At 47.8% G+C, this 19051-nt stretch overlaps 1 non-coding gene across 1 annotated transcript; it reads right to left on the bottom strand.

Moving 5' to 3' along the window:
- Window positions 1-10819: 10819 nt before the first annotated feature.
- TRNAG-UCC (transfer RNA glycine (anticodon UCC)) lies at window positions 10820-10891 on the bottom strand. The gene has a single exon. It is a non-coding gene; the product is annotated as a tRNA-Gly (tRNA).
- Between the last annotated feature and the right edge of the window lie 8160 nt (window positions 10892-19051).

Here is a 19051-nt window from a genome sequence, read left to right as displayed (position 1 = left end):
AGGCCCAACCTAGGGTGCCTCGGCATCGATAAACCCTAAATGATGAAAACTTAACTTGGCTTCCCCGGATGCCTCGGTGTCGATGAGAACCTAAATGATGTACGCTTAGGCTTTTAGGGTGCCTCGGCGTCGACAAACCCTAAATGATGAAAGATTAGGCTTTTAGGGTGCCTCGGTGTCGACAAACCCTAAATGATGAGACCATGATCTTGTTCCTTGACAATAACCAACTTTTTGACCAAACTTTTTTCCTATTTAGAGTTAAACATGGCCCACAACGATGAGGCCGGTGGTTCGGGCGGCAAGAAATTCTGGGAGCTGTCCCAGGAGATGCAGGAACAACCTCACCGCTATGAGGATGCTGCGGAAGACACCGATCCTGATTACACAACCCCTAGTGGCATCGGGGATGACACCACTGATGGTGCCGCCGAGGATGCCACCACTAATGATGGCGGCGCACACACAGATGGCAACCAACCGAAGAGGCAAAGGAAGGACCGGCGCCCGAATGCGCTCCGCACCCTCAAGGAGGAATTCACTCAAGTGGACTCCGACGGGAATCCAACGGAGCCCAAACATATAGTCAAGGGGTACTCGCTTCAGCTCGGGTGGATTCTCCGGAGCACCGTCTCGATCAACACCGAGAACCTTAGGCATAAGGACCGAGGGAATTTGCGCAACCTCCTCTTCACGAAGCTGCATGAACGATACAAGTTCCCCGCCGAATTTGAAAACACACGCCTCTCAAGGAATAAAGTGAGTAGTGCCACCCTCACGAAGATGAGCACGGCCCTGTCTACTTGGAAAAGCGCGGTGAAGAGAATGATTGATAAAGGTGATAGTTATGAGAAGATCAAGGCGAAATATCCTTTGATGAGCGAAGATAAGTACAAGGAGTTCAAGATCAAGTGCGAGAGCAGTGCAACCTCCGAATCAAGTCAATGGGGGAAAGAAATGCGGGAGTTGAACTTAGGGGAACACAAACTCGGTCCCGGCGGTTACAGAGTGGCGGAGCCTATATGGGACAAGGAGGACGCGGAGCGTGCTGAGCAAGGCCTACTGCCCCGCTTCGAGAAATACAGCGGTGACAAGAAGACCAGGAACTATGTCAGGGCCCGGTACAAGGAGGACCCGATAACAAAGGAGCTTACCACGGATCCGAAGACCAGGGCGCTTGAGCTTCTTCTGGTAAGGAATACACCCCCGCGTAATTAGCTCCATATGGTTGCACTCTAATTAATCCCCAATATTTCTAAATGGTTCACGTTTCTTTCGCAGGACACTGAAAGCAGTAGCGCGGGGTCGTCTAAGAGCTCCCCTTTCGACACCCGTTTAAATAGGGCGTTGAACGTAATGAAAAACAAGGATAAGCTCACTAAGCCGACATCAGCTGGTCGTGTGGCCGGCAAAGGCTTGTCCACAAAATGGGGGTCATACTATACCGCTGGTGTGCGGAAGGAGAAAAAGACCAGCTCGGAAAGCCAGACGCGCGAGGTTGAAGAACTCAAGGCACAAGTGGCGCGGATTTCGGAGCTTGTCCAAGAGCAAGTGCAACAACAACTTGGAACGACGCTCAACGCCATGGTGCCTACGTTGATTCATGGGCTGACGACGTGGATTGCGGGCGGCCAACAGGGGCCTCCCCCGATTCCCAGCTTCACGGCCAGCAACTCGCACAGCGCGCAGGCGGCGCCATTGGTGTCTCCGGCGAAGGCGGTATTTGTGTCTCCGGCGCCGGCACGGGCATTGGAGCTTAATGCACCCAGGTGTACGCCGGCCGGCACCTCGCCAGCAAGCGTCCCCTCCGTCAGTTGCACGCCCGCCGTTGGCGGTGCCTCGACATTAGCCGAGCTCGACGGCATCACGGTAACCAAGCCTCTCGGCCGATGACTTCATCTCCTTGCCTTTGACTGGGCATCCCTGACGCCCTGTACATGTTTTCGCAGGGCACCGCCGACGTTCCTTGCACTCTTCTGCATTTCGTGGGCGCCGAGTTGGTCGATGTCGCCAAGGGTAGAATCTCTCAACCGGGCAACCCCATGTTCCATGGTAATCCGATGCCACCCAAAATGTATAGGGTTGAAGTGGTTCGGGTGCTGCCAGGCTGCGACGAGCTGTTACCTCCGATTCGACCCGCTGGGGCCGACGAAGAAGATGAGATGACCCTCAGCACCTGCGTAAACTGGCCCCTGCTTTGGCCGAAGAGCCAGATTCGTTTGGGGGCGGGGGACACCACCCCACAGACAAGACCGCCAGTCGTGCCGGCGCCAAGCCATGGCAAGAACGCCGCAACGCTACCGGACCTGCCGGACATCCCTATGGCACAGGATCCGGACAGCCCTATGGCATAGGATCCGGACGGCGACGACAACGACGACGGTACATTTACCAAAGTTGATAAGTACTTTGCCGAACATGGGTACGCTGACGAGTTCTGCGGGCCTCTTTCTCAAGAACCCAACCAAGACGACCGCAATCTAGCTGGTACGGCGGAGAAATCCATTGCAACAGGCGTCGTCTGGCGTTCATTTCTCACGACACGCCTCCAGCTCCCGCCTTCACCAAGCCTCAGATAGCTGAGGTGCGAAATATTATCAGCCCCAACATGCTCAAGAAGGCGGTCTGTGAGCAGAACTCGGTCCCATTACAGGAGATCAAGAAGAAGGGACGGAAACGAAAGACTAACAAGGGCGCCGGTGCGAGCCAGCCGGCACCGAGTTCGATCCGTGCTCAGGACGGGCCACCTTCACCTAAGGATATCTCGAGGAGGGTGCATGTGGCGGGTAGGGCGATGCTACCGCCAAATATGCCGAATGCTGCAACCGGTGCTATGCGGAGTCTGCACGATAGTGTTCTTTCTTTGGAGAAGCGGCGTCTCAGAGAGAAGGATGTGGCATACCTGGTTTTCGTGGCCAAGGTGCCAGAGGGCAAGGGCTTTGTGGATGGCGACATCGGGGGTACGATCGTCCTGCGGTTTGATGACATCTTTGCTATGTTTAACCTTCATCCGCTGCATTACACATTCGTTCGTCTGTTTTCGCTGAGTATGGAGATGCGGATCATTAGAGATAAGACCCCGGACATCGTGATAGTCGACCCCTTCTACATGCGTGCCAAGCACTTGAGCAGCGCTGGGGACCGCCAAGTTGCGAGTTCACACCTCGAAGGCGTCATTCTGGCAAACCCAGATAAGGATAACTTCCTTGTGGCTTACTTTCCCGAGTAAGTCATCCCTTAACCGCCCCGTAACATATGATTTCTTAGATTTCGATCGTTCTTTTTTTTCTACCATTCCGTGTTCTGTATAGTGACACACATTGCACACTCATCCTCTTAAGCCCGAAATATTCCATGGCCACGTATTTAGACCCGAACCGTAACTCCAACATAGACTACACAAATGTCAAGCAAGTTCTTGATGATGTTCTCCCCGCCTACGCCAAATCTGGAGGCACCTTCACCAGGGCAGTTCATAAGTACGGCAAGCACATGTTCTCACACAATACGAAGTTCTGCTGCGTCAAGCAGCCGTCTGGCGGTCAGAAGGATGCCTACTACGCCCTCCATCACATGCGGGCGATCGTAAGGGACCATCATCAACTTCTGCTACAAGATAATCTCAAAGATTGGGCCGCGAGCTTGTCGGCAGTCCAGGACGCGGACCTCAGACAAGAATTCTTTCGCATCCAGTCAGAGTTTGCGGACATCATCCATCAAGATGTCCTTCATACCTCGGGGCAGTTCTTCCTCAGATATCAACCGTCCAACAGTGAGATAGATGAAATGCTACAAATGCAGGGTGACAACGACCGCGATTTCATGACCATCACGACAGACGGCGGCTTCATCCATGTTCCTGTCCGATGAGTCGAGTCGAAAGTAGTGATGTGTAGTTCTGAAACATTGATTGGCTCATGTTGTAATTATACTTTAATGAATTCGTATGTCTTTTTGGTTTGGACAGTCGTTCAACTTAGATGTAATCGATGCTATTTATTAGTAGGACCATGAATCGTGCTATTAATGTCTTGCTTTTCTCTTCCGATCCTTTTGTTGCATGCTTACATATTGCTTATGTATTGTCTGTTGTTTGGCTTGTGCATAGAGATGCCGTCGTATGTCGTGTACAAGGGTAAGGTTCCCGGAGTCTACGATGACTGGGAGGAGTGTGGGAGACAGGTTCACCGTTTTAGCGGTAATAGTTACAAAGGGTACACCACTAGGGCGGAGACCGAATCTAGATACGCCCGCTATCTAGCGGGAGAGAGGAGGGAGCGTTGGAGGAACCGGATGAAGACCAGTTTGATCGCGATGATGCTCATCGTGATGACCACAACTCTCTTCTATGTGATGGTAGTTTAGATGATCGATATCGACTTGTAATGTGAAGACAAACTCGATACTCGCGGACTTGAGACTTGTAATGTTTTATTCGGAGACTAATATGATGAATTGTATTCGGAGACTAATCTTCTATTGTATTTGATGAATCTGATGTTGCTGTCTATATTCTGTCTAATAATATATTTTATAACCTGCGCAAAATCAGAAAAGGAAAAAAACCAAATATTCATACTAATGGCGCATCACCACCAGGTGCGCCATTAGTATGCCAAAGGATACTAATGGCGCATCAACAGGGAATGCGCCATTAGTATGACAAGGCCATGCTTACGTATGCCCCCCCGGGAGGCACACTAATGGCGCATGCTGTTACATACTAATGGTGCACTAGTTGGTGCGCCATTAGTATACCAGATACTAATGGCGCACCCGTGGTGCGCCATTAGTAAGATATACTAGTGGCGTGCTATTAATGGCGCACTGGTAATGCGCCATTAGTAGGCAAAACCAATGCGCCATTAGTAGGCCTTTTCCTAGTAGTGCGATAACGACGCCGAAATGTTTTCTCGCCGTGAAGTGGAGCATCGGAGAAGTAGTCGGAGTAGAGCATGCAGTAGCCTTCGAGACGATGCTGGTTCTTTGCTTTAACCCGCCCAGGCGTCGAGCCTCCTCGCCGCGGCTTTTCATTGCTCGCCAGCAGCTGGGCGAGGGCGGCGAGCACCATGAGATGCTCTTCTTCCTGGACGTCGGCCTCGGCTTCCTCCTCCAACAGCGCGGCGAGCGCTTCCTCGTTATCCGAGTCCATCGCCGAGGCAGGCAAATCGCCGAACACCTTGCGCCCGGTAGGCGTGTACCCGCCGTTAAACTGCTCCTCCGCGGCCGGGAACGACGACCGGAAACGCCCAGCTGCTGTTGGAGGGGCTGCTGCGGTGAAGCGCTGCTATTTTTCCGGCGGGGAATGGCTATCTAGCGGTGAAGGGCGGCGGGCGGCGCCGGGATATAGCTAGTGGTGGCCGAGGGCACGGGGGGTGGGAGGTGAGTCGGGGAAGAAAACCTTGACTTTTCCCCTGACAGCGTGGGCCAGCCACGCTTTTTCCTTGCGCCAGAGCCCCCAACTACTCCCCAGTGCGCCGGGTTTGGCCTGTGACCGCCGGGCGGAAAAAAGGGCCGAGCCGGCGATTTTCAGCGTCCTGGGGGCACGACCGGGCCGTTTTTTTCACGCCGGCGCCGAAAAAGTGGTCTGGGGGGGGCCTGTTGGGGGCGCGGCTGGAGATGCTTTAAGATCAGACAGCCGGTTGCCGCCGAGCAGTTATTTCGTGAATTATTTGCTTCTTGTATAACTTTTTTTTTGAGGGAAGTATAACTTTTTTTTTGAGGGTATACTTCTTGTATAACTGCTTCCATTAAGTTAGGTGCCTCCTAATCGAGAACCACCAGAAATTGCGATCCTTCCCTGATAACAAATTCCAATAGGTTAGCTGCATCGTAATCGGCAACTCCCAAATACTGCGATTTGTTTCCTAAAAAAATCCAGCAGTTAATTATGATTTTTTTTACATGTGTTTCTTTACGGATGACGCCATGGATTTTATGCCATAAAGGCATTCTTGGTGATGCACGGAGGCATCATTTTCTGGTGTAATAATGGGAAAAAAACTCTTCATAATAGGAAACATTTGACGGAAATCTGGTGTAGTGGTTTGCTTTCCTTACTAAAAAAGGTTTCCTTTGTTATTCAATGTTGCTTCAGAGGAAATTTAAATTACGTTGAATTTGAGGGAAATTCTTTCAACACCATAAAGTTATGTTTCTGTTGACAGGAGAATTAGCTTCGATTGTTTATAATGTTTGCTTATAGTACTCTGTGTTTGTATAACATTACATATTGTCTGAAAAGCATCGGTATATTGCTTTCATCTAAAAGAAAAATATTCTCGCCCGCATACTTTGCTTCCGGTGCCAACGAGATTGCTTCCATCTTGTATTTTGTTTCCAACATAGATAACATGTGTTTTTTTCTGCTTCGAATGATGTAGCATTAATTTTCCAAGTGAAACAAATATTTGTTTCTATCAACATGCCTTCCAAAAGAGAGAGAAAATTGCTTCCAAATAAAATTGTGTTTTCTTCCAAAGAGTAGCGTGCAAAAAAAAAATAATACGATTGGATTTTGAAGAAAATAGCGTTTGCATCCAGAATTAGCTTTCGGATACAGCAAGGGGTCACAGGGTTAGCTTTTTTTTGATTAGTTTTTTTTCATCAAAAGTTAGCACGGTTGGTATAAGTAACTTACCATGCACGCGTACTGTATATTACCATATTGTTTGCAGAGTACTGTTTGGTTGCAACCCAATTGCCCAAACCAAAAAAGGTGCCTTTTATTACAGACGAACAAATTAATCGAGCATATGGAATTCTATCCCTGAGGCCCCGATGAAGGTGGGCATTCAGGGTTGCAGGTAGGGCAGTTGTCCAGGCAGTCACTCCGCCTCTTGAAACACTTGGCATCATTATTCTGGCAGCAGTAGCACGTAAAACGGAGCCCATCTGAGAAATGACAAAAGTAACGGCGGACGCAAAATTGCAAGGTTATCTTGCTCTCGCCTACAGACGCCGAGTTGACGATGGTAGCGTTGGTACTTGTGTTCGCCGCATGACCATCTTGGTTGACCACCATTTGCTTATTATCAAGACCACCTACATATTATATTTAACATCAGGTATGCAGTACCTCAGACGTACTCTATATGTTATGTATGTTCCGAAAAATTAATTGCAAGAAATTACTAACACGAGATGCTAATGACGGCGATGATGCATGCAGTAGTACTTACACTGTGCACACGCGACAAGGCATCCGATGAAGAATATCATCGTCCCCTGCACTGGGCTGCTCCCTCTCATATTGGCAAATCTCTTGCTGGACAAACTCAGTTCTAGTCGCGTGTAAGGTTCCGGTAAGAAATAGTTGGAGCCCTAGTAGAAAGAAACAGAGAAATAGTTGGAATCCAAATGTGTGAGACGTACAAGGACTGCAAGTTTATAAATAGCGAGAGACTGGGATATATTTTAAATGGGAATGCAAAGATTTGCATCCGCACGAGATATACGTTCTTTAATCTCGAGATCTTTGCTCATATTATTCAGCGAGACAAACACTACGTATACATGGAATCTTGGATCCTTAATGATTTCTAGGAGCGTAGTCCCAATGCACTTTATTTTAAACTACTCTTCGTTTGGATGTATATTGTCTCTAAAATCATTTTTTAAGGAGAATATATTATTATCGCGAAGATATCAATTACACCCAGTCTCTGCAGCAACGAGATGTCGAAAGACATTCAGGATACACACAATCTGAAGCTAACACAAAACACAACATGTTATGAGCTGCCACAAAGTTTTTGATTCCTACATCATTGCAACACCACTAACAATTGCCCAACAAGCTTGAAGCACTCCGAATGCCCTCACCACATCCTTCCTAGCTGCTTCCTGCATTGTTGCAAAGTGGCTTTTTTCTTGCCATGTTGTTCGGAAATAATTGTCTTCACAAACGCCACCCACTGAGGATAGATATCATTGGCAAAATAGTATCCCATGTTGTAGTCATGGCCGTTGATGGTGTAGTTGCACAACGGTGATTTCACATTGTAAAGCCTCATGAACATCAGAGATCGTTGAAGCACGTTGATGTCGTGTGAGAACCCAGCATTCCAAAGAAAGCATGCCAAATTCATAAGTCATGTGATGCAACTGCTTTCTAATGTGATGGTGACCTCTTTGTTGTGCCCTTGATACATTCCCCGCAAACCTTAGGGTAGTTCTTCCATTGCCAATGCATGCAATCAATTGATCTGAGCTTCCCTGTAAACCCTCTGGCCTCTCTAATAGCCAACAATCTCTCTGTGTCCTGCGCATTTGGTTCTCTCAGATACTTTGCTCCAAACACCGCACCATGATGCGGGAGAACTCGACGGTAGTCTTCACTCTCCAGGCATGTGCTCTCCCCCATCCTGACTATCTCACCAACGGCATCTGTGGCAGTACTAACTGCAAGCATCCTCAGAGCAGTCGTGCTTCTGCTTAGCAGAGAAAGAAAGTTTGTTGCAACAATCCCTTATGAGCTTGAAGTAGTCATCGTGTGCCTCCACTCCCTCCACAATGCGCAGAAACAATGGTTTCCGCATGCGAAAACGTTGATGAAACCATGGATCATCCGGCAAAGTTGGGTTCGGACTTCGGAATAAAGTAGCCCTGGCACAGTAGTCGTGCTCCGGACACCCTATCTCGATTGATCACTCTTCTCCCTTTGATTGAGCCCTTGAAGTTAAGAATATGCTCTACTTGTCGGTCCATTTCCTCTTGCATGCTCATGAGCATGGTCATGTCCACTTCTTCGCCCGAATCCGAGCAATCGAAGAACTCATATTGTATCATTTGATCAAGCTATGTCGGTCCATACTCCTCGTCCGATGAACCATCAGAGTTCATTGTTTTTCCTACAAAATACCACGTTGGACTATGTGTCAGACACATAGAGTGCAAGGGGGAGCCCAGGAGTTTCCGAACATACCGCGGTCGCATCCGGGCCGGCGACGACGCCCCCGGCGGTGAGGACGGGAGAGAGGAGTGCGGTGCCGGTGCTGGCGGCACAGAGGCTTGGAAAGGCGACAGAGCGCGCGTGTCGATGGAGCTGTGAGACGGGCGGTGGAAAGGAGGAAGAAGAGAGGAGAGAGCAAATAGATCCGGTAGGTCGAGGGGATGGATTTGGTGCAACTTGAGGTGGGGTAGGTCTGTCAACTCCAACGTGGTGGCTGCGTCCGGGCGCCCCCATATTTGGGCTGGATATAAGGGATGCCGGTCAGTCCAGGAATTTGAGGTGCCCGTCTAAGACGAATATTCACGACCAGTCAGTGACCGAGCCGTCCGTCCAAACGTCTCTGTAGATGCTCTAATGGTCGGTTGGATGTATCATAGGATGGATGTACATCAACCAATGATGTAAAAACAAAGAAAATTGTAACACACGGACAATTATCTAGCATCCTTAAAAGTACTAGTAAATGCGCACGTGCAACGCACGTGTAATCTTAATTCGGCTTGAAGATATCCCTGATTTTTCTTTTAAAAAGTAGCATCAAAATAAATAGTTTGTGTAAGCACCACCAGCGGCAGGTTCATCTCTTCTTTCAAATGGGTTGAAAATTGTACTAATCCAACGTAGTTAATGGCATATGCAAGTGACCAGGGGAGGGGGCACATACCTTGTCCTCATGCCGCTAAAAGAGAAATCCAAAAATCTAGGCACAATTCATTGAAATCAGCACAACTGATCCACTACCCAGTTGCTACCAAAAGTTCCATATCATTGTGTAACCTAGTTGTTTCATAGCGCATGTTGGTAATGAAGCTTAATAACTGTTGAATGTGTGCACATAAGGATGCTTTTGGTTCAGTTTTACGAAGCCTGATTTGGGTTCAGTTTTTAGTGCATACAGGCTGCTTTTCTGTTCAGTGAAACATGAATTAATCTTCTCCGGAAGAAATGAAGAAAGTAGAGATGAAAGACCTCTGGCGCGGCGGCTGCGTGTTTGACGGCGGTATCCCCTGATGGCGGCACTGATGACCTAGGCCCGACAGAGAGGGACAGGCAGGCGGTCCAGGCAGTGTCCATGATGGTCGGACAGCCCGACACCAACTGACAGCCCGAGACCAACGGATGGTCGTGCGACGTCCCTGACAGGTCCGACGGCGATGGGCGGTCCAGGCGGCACCTCCGACATGCCCGCGCCGGTCAACCAGGTGGTCTAGGCGGCGTCCCCGACAGCTGACATCCTTGAAGTTACGGTGGCGGCGCTACGGCCGAGGCCAGGAAAGGCGATGGTTAGAGGCGGCACAGAGATGTGAGGGGCGGCGTCCTTGAAGCAGTTGCGGATCGAGGCAATGGGGGCAGTGTGCGTCGCTGAAGCGAGGTGATGGGGCAGCGCCTTGGGGCGGTTCCCTGTGGCAGTTTCCTTTCATGTGAAAGGTTATGTAAGGAAGCGGATCGCATGACGGTTCGCTGTGGCAGTTTCCTTTGGTGTGAAAGGGTACGTAGGGAAGGGATCGCACGATGGATCGCTATGGCAGTTTCCTTTCATGTGAAAGGATACCTAAGGAAGGGGGTCGGGGAGAGAAATGATTGATTAGCAATAAACGCGTTTAGCGCTAAATGTGTTTAGTTGCTCACCATTAGGGCAATAAGGACTGTCGGATTACGCTAATGGATGACCAAGATCTGTTGGATCTGCCCCACAGGGTCTTTTTATAGGTTTATAGATGTATAGATAGATAGAATATAAAATCAGAGCGTCCTCTAAAAAAGTTTCCATGTATAATAAAAAGTAAATATTATTGAAAAAGTTTCCATGTAAAATAAAAAGTTAATATCATGGAACAAGTAAGTGGCAGCACCTTAGGAAAAAATTGCGTCTGCTGGGAGTCAAACCCGGGTCTATTGCTTGGAAGACAATTATCCTAACCGTTGGACTACAGACGCAATGGTGACACCAATTTAGATGAAAGTTTCTTTATCAAGGAAGTTGCTGTTTTCACACTACCTAGTACTATGACTCAGCTAACATCTTTGCACTTGCTCTCACGTAATGCACATCGACAAACTTAGCAAAAACAGATAACTATGTGATGCCCTCATCTACTAACGACGCATTTTGTCGTGGAATAGTCACAGCATATGTCCTAGTGTGAGAACTTAGTCGTGGAGTCATCGCACTAGGTTAGCTTAAAGGGGTTAAACGGGACAAAGGACACAGGGAGTTTATACTGTTCGGCCCCTTGCGGTGAAGGTAAAGGCCTAATCCAGTTTGAGGTAGTATTGCTTAGGTTTTGATTACTAGGGAGCGAATCCGCTTGACCTAGCTTTCAATCTGTAGTTTTCTGTCCTTAACCCGCCGTCGGGTCGTCCCTTTATATACACAGGTTGACACCCGATGGCTTACAAAGTCCCGGCCGGCTCATAGACAACGTGCCCGGCTCGGTGACTAGTTACACTTTCCTTACAATACAAGTCATACATACATGATGGTTTACACCTATGGGTCTTAAGTCGCTTTTGGGCTTCTGGCCCTTAGCAGCCTGCTCCGTGAAACGCCATCCTTAATATCCTCATGGGCTTTGTCTTTTATGAACCATCATGAGTATAACCCGGCCCCTCTTGGGCATGTTACACTCAATATCTATATCCCCAACATTAGGCCCCATGTTGATTTGAGCTTGTTCATATCAATCTTATACTTAAAAAATCCTTCCTCATTCGTTCTTTTGCGAGATATTGTAACCCGCCATGACGTCATTCCCTGGGATTGCGGTAACCCGCCGTGACGTCACCTGTCATAAATATTAATACAAAATTCCCAACAAATCTTAACAGATCTTTATCTTTAATAGTTATCCCGAAGATCGAGGCATCCGAGTCACTAGATAATCATTCATTGACCTCCTCGATTCTCGCGTCCGCCTGTTACCCATTCCCTTATTAATAGGGTCAGTCAGCCTTCTCATTTCTCCCTTTCCTTCTCGTCTTCAACCTCCCTCTCTCGCGAAGCACCCGCGCACCACTGCCACCGGCCTCGTCGACTTCCTCAACCCTGGCTGCTGCATCAACCTGAACGAGACCAGAGAAAAATCTGCGGCTCCTCTCCGTTGTTCATTGGATCCAGTAAGTACCTCATCTTCCCCATCATAGATCTCCATCAGGGTTCTGAAGTTCTTAGAGTTCATCATCATTCTTCGTCATACCTCTGTTTAATCTTCACTTTGATCCAAAGATGGCTTTAAAAACACGCGCAACTTGTTTCCATCCCTTCGCTTAATCGCTGAACATGTCTCCTAGATGCAGAAATCTTGGCAGTGCATTAGCTCTTCCGGTGTTGTTTTATAGGTTTTGATTTTATTTTATTTTTCGAACAACGTTAGATCCGAAACTGATTACACCAATCTGCGAAACTTGTTTGTCCAACACTTAGCAGAATCTGCTCTTGATAGATCTTCAATTTCATTACTTGTCATGGCGGCTTACATCACCAGTCATAAGTAGTCATATGTCATTAGGCCCCGTTAAGCCGCCAATATCAACATATGCTATAACGTTTATCTTCGGCTAAACAGATCAACTTAAACGAGCTAATTTTCTTTCTTCCCAGGCTTCTTCCCTTACGATGCCAAAGGCCACTACTTTCTGCAATTGGGTTCCCTCCATAGTCACTGAGAACACACTCAAGGACTATGTCAAAGTCGGTTTTTTACCAGCAAAAGACATCCTTCACTGGCGCCCTCCCAAACCCAATGAGACAAAACCTCATCCGCAGGATGGTGAGGTCATTGTTTTTACTGATCATATGAACTGGGGCTTTTCCCCTCCTGGGTCCAAGTTTTTCTGAGACGTTCTGCACTTCTTTCAACTTCATCCTCAAGATATCGGACCCAATTCCGTGTCAAATATCTGTAATTTTTAAGTCTTCTGTGGAGTATATCTTCAAGAAGAACCCAATGTTGAACTCTTCAGGGAATATTTCTATCTGAACCGGCAGAACAAATTTACCAATGGCCCCAGCTTAGAACTTGGTGGGATCTCAATTCAACGGAGAAGAGATGCTATCTTCCTGTATGCTTGCCCGCCGAGTCACCCCAAGGATTGGAACCAGACATGGTTTTACTGTAAAGACACTTCTCCGGCTGATGAGAATCCACTGCCAGGTTATCGTGTCCAACGGCTTGACCCGAAACATCATCTTCCTGAAAAGCTTACAACTGTTGAATGTGCGAAGATCAAACCCACTATTGCAAAGGTCAAGGCCCTACTGGGAAATGGGTTAACCGGGGTTGACTTGGTTTGATGCTGGATTTCTTGGAGAATCATACCCTTGAGTCGTTGACCCGGCTTAATGTGTGATTGTACGGGTGATGCAAAAGATCCACTGCGCTATAACTCTGGAAGTTTAACTGATAATGCAATCAATGAAATGACCAAGACCCTTCTGAACGAAAGCCTGGAAAGCTAGAGTAAAGTGGGACTGAACCCTTTCTGCAAACTTAACCCGCCACCCGCTGTAAATCTCCAAGCTATTTACTTTGTCTTATCATTCCCATGTTCTGTTGTCTCAACTTTCATGATTTTCACAAGTTGAATCCGAATTTTGGAATAAGGAATATGACCATGAAGCTGACAAGAAAGCCAGGTCCAAAGCAAAAGCGGCCAAGAGAACCACAAAAAAGAATAAGAAAAAACCAAGTACCTCCGAGATGTTTGAATTAGACGACAGTTCTGAGTCGGAGGTAGGCCTTGATTCCCTTGGCTCCTTTTTCAACTATCTTATTGATACTGATTATCATCAGGATGACACGGGGGCCAGTCAAGCGGGCGAAGAAGAGGTAACTACTACTTACTCCGACTCAGAGCCTTTGCCAAGACAGAAAATTCATCAAGTAACCCGGGAAGTAAGGTTTTCACACCCCTTAGCTCATTTGGATCCTCACTTTCTTTTGAAGCAACAGCAGCACGAGAGCCATCTCAGACTCGGACCAGCGGAGGTGGAGAGTTATCTTCTGGTTTACCAAATACTCTAGCTTCGCGGAAACGTCCAAACGAGGTCTTTTCAAATTTAAACTCCTTTTATCCTTTGGCGGGTCTTATTCGTCAGCCACTTAATTCTTCCGATTCAAATTACCAGGGTACTTCTCACTCCTCTTCTGGCGACTCATCATAGACTCAGCTACCGGCTTTCAAGACTGCCCCTGGGTAAGCATTTTTATTTTCTATCACTTTATCCTTGCCTTCGTACTAACATTCGCAACCCTTTACAGGGGAAAAGCAAAGCCTAGCAAGAAAGAAAAAATGACCAAGATGGCTGAAGACCCTAAAGCCCATGAACCGGAGCAACAAATTTCAGTGTCTGAAGCCTCCTTGCAACAACCAGAAGAGACTATCCATGATGTCCCACCAGAAATTCCTGGCCTCTCCAGTGATCCCACAGACGTCAATCCTTTGAGCACTGAATCATCGAGTCCAATTAAGCCGTCAGAAACTCAGGCCGACGATGTTGTAATCACCGGCACCAGCTTCTGAGAGCCAGGACAACCTATTGTCTTGGCCAAGCACTCCGCCAAAGAAGAACTTATTGAAAGGCGCAGAGTGAGATTCGACATCGCCAACTATTCTCAGTTGCGCACTAGTGTGAAGGAAATATGCCCTAGAGGCAACAATAAAGTTATTATTTATTTCCTTAATTCATGATAAATGTTTATTATTCATGCTAGAATTGTATTAACCGGAAACATGATACATGTGTGAATACATAGACAGACAGAGTGTCCCTAGTATGCCTCTACTTGACAAGCTTGTTTATCAAAGATGGTCATGTTTCCAAGCCATAGACATGTGTTGTCATCTGATGAACGAGATCACATCATTAGGAGAACAATGTAATGGACAAGACCCATTTATTAGCTTAGCATTATGATCGTTATAGTTTTATTGCTACTGCTTTCTTCATGACTTATACATGTTCCTCGGACTATGAGATTGTGCAACTCCCAAATATTCAGAGGAACACTTTGCATGCAATCAAACGTCACAACGTAAATGGGTGATTATAAAGATGCTCTACAGGTGTTTTCGAAGGTATTTTTTGGGTTGGCATGAATCAAGATTAGGATTTGTCACTCCGTGTTTCAGAGAGGTATCTCTGGGCCCTCATGGTAATACTGATCACTATAAGCCTTGCAAGCAATGTGACTAATGAGTTAGTTACAGGATGAAGTATTATGGAATGAGTAAAGAGACTTGCTGGTAATGAGATTGAACTAGGTATTGAGATACCGACGATCGAATCTCAGGCAACTAACATACCGATGACAAAGGGAACAACGTATGTTGTTATGCGGTTTGACCGATAAAGATCTTTAGAATATGTAGGAACCAATATGAGCATCCAGGTTCCGCTATTGTTTATTGACCGGAGATGAGTCTCGGTCATGTCTACATAGTTCTTGAACCCGTAGGGTCCGCACGCTTAACGTTCGATGAAGATCGGTATTATGAGTTTATGTTTTTTGATGTACCGAAGGTTGTTCAGAGTCTCGGATATGATCGTGTACATGACGAGGAGTCTCAAAATGGTCGAGACATAAATATCGATATATTGGATGGCTATGTTTGGACATCGGTATGGTTCTGGGTGAGTTCGGGCATTTAGCGGAGCACCGGGAGGTTACCGGAACCCTCCCAGGGAGTATATGGGCCTTATTGGGCCTTAGTGGGAGAGAGGAGGAGGCGGCCAAGGTGGGAGAGCCCCCCAAGCCCAGTCTGAATTGGGTGGGGGCCGCCCCCTCCCTTTCCTTCTCCCTCTCTCCTCCTTCCTTCCTCTCCTACTCCAACTAGGGAAGGGGGGGGGGGAATCCTACTCCCGGTGGGAGTAGGACTCCCCTTGGGCGCGCCATAGAGAGGGCCGCCCCCTCCCCTATTCCACTCTTTTATATACGGCGGAGGGGGCACCCCATAGACACACAAGTTGATTGTTTAACCGTGTGCAATGCCCCCCTCCACAGATTTCCACCTCGGTCATATCGTTGTAGTGCTTAGGTGAAGCCCTGCGTCGGTAACTTCATCATCACCGTCATCATGCCATCGTGCTGACGAAACTCTCCCTCGACCTCAGCTTGATCTAGAGTTCGTGGGACGTCACCGAGCTGAACGTGTGCAGATCGTGGAGGTGCCGTACCTACGGTGCTAGGATCAGTCGGATCGTGAAGACGTACGACTACATCAATCGCATTGTCATAACGCTTCCGCTTTCGGTCTACGAGGGTACGTGGACAACACTCTCCCCTCTCGTTGCTATGCATCTCCTAGATAGATCTTGCTTGTGCAAAGGATTTTTTTTGAAATTACGTCGTTCCCCAACAGTGGCATCCGAGCCAGGTCTATGCGTAGATGTTATATGCACGAGTAGAACACAAAGAGTTGTGGACGATAATAGTCATACTGCTTACCAGCATGTCATACTTTGATTCGGCGGTATTGTTGGATGAAGCGGCCCAGACCGATGATACGTCTCCGTCGTATCTACTTTTCCAAACACATTTGCCCTTGTTTTGGACTCTAACTTGCATGATTTTAATGGAACTAACCCGGACTGACGTTGTTTTCAGCAGAATTACCATGGTGTTATTATGTGCAGAAACAAACGTTCTCGGAATGACCTGAAACTTCACGGAGCAACTTTTTAGAAAATATGAAAAATACCTGCAAAAGATGAAGGCCAGGGGGCCCACCACCTCTCCATGAGGGTGGGGGGGGCGCCCCCTATCTCGTGGGCCCCCTGTTGCCTCTCCGACTCCAACTCCATATATTGTGTTTCGGGGAGAAAAATTTCAGAGAGAAGAAATCACCGCGTTTTACGATACAGAGCCGCCGCCAAGCCCTAAAACCTCTCAGGAGGGCTGATCTGGAGTCCGTTCGGGTCTCCGGAGATGGGAATCCGTCGCCATCGTCATCATCAACCATCCCCCATCACTAATTTCATGATGCTCACCGCCGTGCGTGATAATTCCATCATAGGCTTGCTAGACGGTGATGGTTGGATGGGATCTATCATGTAATCGAGTTAGTTTTGTTAGGGTTTGATCCCTAGTGTCGGTGTCAAAACCGGCGGATCTCGGGTAGGGGGTCCCGAACTGTGCGTCTAGGCGGATGGTAACAGGAGGCAGGGGACACAATGTTTTACCCAGGTTCGGGCCCTCTTGATGGAGGTAAAACCCTACGTCCTGCTTGATTAATATTGATGATATGGGTAGTACAAGAGTAGATCTACCACGAGATCAAGGAGGCTAAACCCTAGAAGCTAGCCTATGGTATGATTGTTGTTCGTCCTACGGACTAAGACCCTCCGGTTTATATAGACACCGGAGAGGGCTAGGGTTACACAGAGTCGGTTACAATGGTAGGAGATCTACATATCCGTATCGCCAAGCTTGCCTTCCATGCCAAGGAAAGTCCCTTCCGGACACGGGACGAAGTCTTCAATCTTGTATCTTCATAGTCCAGGAGTCCGGCCGAAGGTATAGTCCGGCTATCCGGACACCCCCTAATCCAGGACTCCCTCAGTAGCCCCTGAACCAGGCTTCAATGATGACGAGTCCGGCGCGTAGATTGTCTTCGCCATTGCAAGGCGGGTTCCTCCTCCAAGTACTTCATAGAAGATTTTGAACACAAAGGTAGTGTCCGGCTCTGCAAAATAAGTTTCAACATATTGCCATAGAGAATAATATTTACACAAGTCTAATCTGCTGACGTATTCCGTAGCGTGACATCACACCATGACCAAGTCTTTATTCGAATCGTTTTACTGTTCCACCTCAGCGCGTTTAGCGAGGAGGTTTCCTTGGCACGTCTTGTCAAAGCAGAGATCGTGTCCCCTTATTCCGGGATTCTCATCAATATGGGCGTGGGTAACCCAACCGCGCCATTGATTACGGCGCTTAGGAGATAAGCGAGTTTTACCAGGCTGGTGGGGACGCATAGTCGCGTCCTCCCATAAAAGGGGATAAGGATCCACCTTTTCATCCACGCCTTCTTCCTCCTTTGCCTATCCATTTCCGCGCACTCGAGCTCCAGCACCCAAGTCCGCACACCCCACCTCAACCTTCTCTAGCCATGTCCGGAGCGGGAGGCAAGTGGATGGTCTCCTCCGTCACAGAGGGACACATCAAAAAACTGAGGAAGGCCGGATACTTGTCTAATGACATTGCGCATCGGCTTCCCGAAGAGGGACAGCTCATCCCCACCCCTAGGCCCCATGAGAGGGTGGTGTTCCTCCCCCATTTCCTCCGCGTACTGGGCTTCCCTCTCCACCCATTTATCCGGGGGATCATGTTCTACTATGGCCTGGATTTCCATGATCTGGCCCAGAACTTTGTCCTCAACATCTCGGCGTTTATCATCGTGTGCAAGGCTTTCTTCTGCATCCGCACCCATTTCGGCCTATGGCTCAAGACTTTCAATGTTAAGCCGAAGGTGGTGCGCAGCACCCAGGCGGAGTGCGGAGGCGCCATGGTGGGCAAGATGCCCAACGTCCTATGGCTCGAGGGCTCCTTCGTGGAGTCCCTAATGAAGGAAATATGCCCTAGAGGCAATAATAAAGTTATTATTTATTTCCTTATATCATGATAAATGTTTATTATTCATGCTAGAATTGTATTAACCGGAAACATAATACATGTGTGAATAAATAGACAAACAAAGTGTCACTAGTATGCCTCTACTTGACTAGCTCGTTAATCAAAGATGGTTGTGTTTCCTAACCATAGACAAAGAGTTGTTATTTGATTAACGGGATCACATCATTAGTTGAATGATCTGATTGACATGACCCATTCCATTAGCTTAGCACCCGATCGTTAAGTATGTTGCTATTGCTATCTTCATGACTTATACATGTTCCTATGACTATGAGATTATGCAACTCCCGTTTACCGGAGGAACACTTTGTGTGCTACCAAACGTCACAACGTAACTGGGTGATTATAAAGGAGCTCTACAGGTGTCTCCAAAGGTACATGTTGGGTTGGCGTATTTCGAGATTAGGATTTGTCACTCCGTCTAACGGAGAGGTATCTCTGGGCCCTCTCGGTAATACACATC

Source organism: Triticum aestivum, chromosome 7A (genome assembly GCF_018294505.1).
Source record: "Triticum aestivum cultivar Chinese Spring chromosome 7A, IWGSC CS RefSeq v2.1, whole genome shotgun sequence".
Taxonomy (NCBI): domain Eukaryota; kingdom Viridiplantae; phylum Streptophyta; class Magnoliopsida; order Poales; family Poaceae; genus Triticum; species Triticum aestivum.
This window is presented reverse-complemented; position numbering and strand designations above follow the sequence as displayed.